The sequence below is a fragment of the Poecilia mexicana genome, unplaced genomic scaffold, assembly GCF_051168715.1.
Source record: "Poecilia mexicana isolate PSO_F unplaced genomic scaffold, ASM5116871v1 scaffold_5, whole genome shotgun sequence".
NCBI classification, from domain to species: Eukaryota; Metazoa; Chordata; class Actinopteri; order Cyprinodontiformes; family Poeciliidae; genus Poecilia; species Poecilia mexicana.
In genome coordinates, this window is record NW_028263374.1 from 588323 (window position 1) to 592251 (window position 3929).

Consider the following 3929-nt stretch of genomic DNA (forward strand, 5'->3'; position numbering starts at 1 on the left):
TTGAGCTCGTCTAATAACAAGATAGAAAGACTTAGAGAATTAACTTGTCATTTACACATGTACAATGAAAGAAAATACAGTTATAAAAAGTGCAAATAACGTATGAAGTATGTACAATATAAACCTAAATATGCAGCTGCTAGAGATGCATCAGCACTTCTTGCTTTGTAACTCATAACCTCTTTGAAATTACAATGTCATGGTTATTCTTCAATTATAAAGTGTTGATTGGAATAATAGATGGTACAACTACCTCTAGGTTCACATGTATACATGTATACATATTTTTTCGAACAGACCATGCTACTGCGTGTTTTGTTTGGTGGGGAGCAGAAGTACGTGAAACTTTCTAACCTAACATTTGATGCATTCCTGAGAGAAGGTTAGTAAGTTAGTAATATAATCTTGCTAAAGAAATCCATCTTGCATTAAGTATTTTTTTCTTTCCATTAACGTATTAAAATGTTGTACTGGATTGAACTCACTGGCATTTTGTAAAATTAGTTGGGTTACTCTACTTATTTCAGCCTTTGTTTATCAGCAGTACATGTTTTCATTTTCACTTCTTTAATATTTCTTTAGTGTGCCTGAAGTTTAACATTCCAGAAGGCACACAGCAGGATCTGAAGGTGTATGACCAGTCTGAAACAGAAGTTGATGTAGATGTTTTTGAAGAAATGGTGAATCAGTCACCTGGAACCTTTTGAGTTATGTTGAGCAACAAAGAAGATCCTGGTAATTCACCGATGTATATATATTTCATTTAGAAGCTGGTTTGGGAGCATTAGAGTTCTCCTAAACCGGCTATTGCTTTACTTTTTGCAGGTGCTGTTCTACCATCATGATCTTCATTTTCAGTGACATCTGATGATACTATCATTCTGGATTTCCCAATGTGTGACCCATCAGAAGAAGCCACTGCTGAAGGAAGTCAACCTAAAAGCCCATGTAAAATAAATTGTGAGGTGCAAGCGGTAAGTTATTACATTTCATTTAGCATTGTTTATGTACTTTCTAGGTTTAGTGGTTCAAGAGTTTATAATTTTTTTTTCTTTGAAGTTGAAGTTGATTGAAAAAAATCTTGACAACAAAGCCTGGTGGTGGTGAGCGTATCATGCAAGAGTATGCAAGAACTAAATGCTGGACAGATGCAACCAGAAGACAGATGATAAACATCCTTACAGCTGCAATGACAGAAGCACATGTGTAAGAATCATACACTGAGGCTATAAAGAAACATTTTGTTTTGAATTGTTTTTCATTATTTTTTCAAACGTCAGTTTAGTGACTCATTGTTTCATCAGATCATCCCCTCCTAAAAGCGTCAGAGTGATGTATGCTCAGGGGATCGTTGCCTTATTTCCTTATCTGGAAGACCCATTTTCAAAACATGAATATGTAAGTAAAAGGGTCTTAGCAACATTAAGCATATATATTTACCTTCAAAGATGTTTATGGAATGGTAAGTCTGCTTGTATTTATTGACATAGGAGCTTTACTATGATCCAGACAGCGGTTCAGGATACCTTGCATGGCGTTTAAAGACCATTCAAAGAAAAACTGCAGAGGAAAGAGGTGCCTCAGGTAGCAAATCTCCCAAAAGTAAGTTTTCTCAATAGTGAGTATATGTAAAGTAATATAAAATCTGTGGCTGAGAGAAACTTTTTTTTTAGGTGGTGGACCAGGCCATGGCCAATCCAGGGTTTTCACTGCTGACAAAGTGCTGTCAGATGAGGAAGTGGAAGCAGCTATTGCTGCTTTGAAACACTCTGCTGATGATGACACGGTCCGTGAGAAGATGAAGGCGACCTTCCATTACCGTCATTCAGTGGTCAATGATGAAAAGAAAGCAACAAATGTCTTCTCTGTCTTTCCACGGTTTCTGGACACACCAGGACTGGTAAGACAGCTTTATCTCTTACACTACTAAAATATTCAGTGGCAACAGTCATAGGAGTGTGTCCTGTAACCTGTGTATTACCAGTTTGAACCACAACTCTTTCTAAACGGTTTTCCCCTTGGCCAAGACACTTCACCTGGCTTGCCTGCTGGTGGTGTTCAGAAAGCCTGGTGGCACAAGCACATGGCAGCATTGCTTATGTCAGTCTTCCCTTGTGCAACTGTGGCTACAATGTAGCTCACCACCATCAGCATGTGAATGACTAAATGTGGTGTAAATCACTTTGGGGTCCTCTGGACTTCATAAAGCACTATACAAGTACAGGCCATTTACTGCCTTATCACTGTGTGAAATGCTTTTATTTATGCATTTCAGGTAGAACAAGATTTCAGTTTGGTGAAGGCACTGCCAACAAATTTTTGGAGAAGTGACCCACCAGTCTCAAATCCAAGGTCATAAAGGAAAGCCATGGCCTGGAACCCAGCACTGAGCTCTTGGATTTATTGCGGAATGCAGAGTTGCCTGCTGAAGCTGAGAATGGTATGTTGGTCTTCTAGGTAATTGTGACAAATTCATATGTTAGTGGGATGATGGTAACCTGAAGCTGTTGGTTTGTAGGTTGGGATAGTGACATGTCTGCTATTTTGCATCTGCTACCACCGTCTGCACAAGGACAAAGGAGGCCGGGTAAGATGTCTGCATCTCAAGCAGTGGATCACCTCATCAGATTTCTAAAGGTACTGCTAAACAGTTATTTAAAGATAAAAATCCATAATTCAGTCTCTTCATTTTTACAATTCAAAATTTGACTGTCTGATCTTCATTCAGAAATTTGTCACTAAATACTTTTGTCATGTTTTTATTTTTTTTTTTTAATGTAGGCTGGAACCAGTGTGCAGCAGCATCTTGACAAAATCAGACAACGTACCCAGCCCTACCTCCTGGCCCATGGATCCATCCAAAGCAGTATTCATGCATTCTTCATTGTGATTGACAACTGTGCTATTCCATGTAAGGCAACATGTTCAGTTGGAGCTCTTGATGAGCTCTTTAAGGCCCATTATGTGTTTAGTACGTCATACAGTGCTCCCTTGACCAACTTCTTCACCTTTCTCCAAACAACTGTTTACAACTAATCAGTTGGAGAAACAAAGGAAACAGCCAGAGTTGCAGAGTTGAGAGCAAGAATGCTCCATTAGTGTGACATATGTACAGTAACTTTTCATGAACATTTTTATGCTTATGAAGTTATTAAAACTATGCAAGGTTTTGTTGTTTGATGTCAAATATCTATGTTATCCGAAGCCCTTTGACATAGACGACTCATATAGAGCAAATGGCACTTCTCTCTTTGTTGTCCCATATTATCATCTTTGGTGAACATTGTTTTGAAGATGATTAAACTGACACTGTTACAGTAATTATGTCCCTGGATCATAAAGTTGAATAAATGTCACTGTGAACTTAGAACTTTGTTTATTGATTATTATTATTGATTATGATTATTGATTATTGTGACTGGTAGGTTTTATAAAAGCCATATAAGTGTAAAAGTTTAAGTAAATTTAGTGTAAAATTAACTCCATAAAAATAACAGTATTACTCTGAAGAGTGTAAACAAACAATGGTGTTAAATAATTTGACTCATTGACTTGTTGATTTTGACACTAAAATGAGTCAAATTAACTCTGAAAATTTGACACTGGCCATAGAGTACATTTTTACACTATTTTCGAGTGGGACCAAATGTTATCTGAAACGGAGTTAAATTCAACTCTATAGGTGTTAAATTGACACTTCGTTTTTTACTGTGTATGTTCCAGATTACAGAACAGTTTTTGGTGAAATATATATATGAAAAAACGTTTTTGGTGAATAAAGTGGAGTAGACTTGCTACTTGTCAGATGACGGAAAAAGTTTAAGTATCGTTTCTGCTTCAGCTTTGAGTAGCGGTTTAAGCAGAGAGGTAATGAAATACAACAGACACTGACAGGCCTCTGCGTCTGCTTTACTCTGAAGAACTACTGA

The 3929-nt window shown here is 37.3% G+C and overlaps 1 pseudogene across 1 annotated transcript; it reads left to right on the top strand.

Annotated features, from left to right (window-relative positions):
* Nucleotides 1–290: 290 nt before the first annotated feature.
* Nucleotides 291–3214, top strand: LOC106912160 (uncharacterized; annotated as a pseudogene). Its single transcript, XR_015762798.1, has 10 exons — nt 291–382; nt 583–735; nt 826–967; nt 1060–1206; nt 1305–1398; nt 1491–1602; nt 1674–1908; nt 2280–2440; nt 2519–2637; nt 2782–3214. The product of XR_015762798.1 is annotated as an uncharacterized LOC106912160 (transcript).
* Nucleotides 3215–3929: the final 715 nt, after the last annotated feature.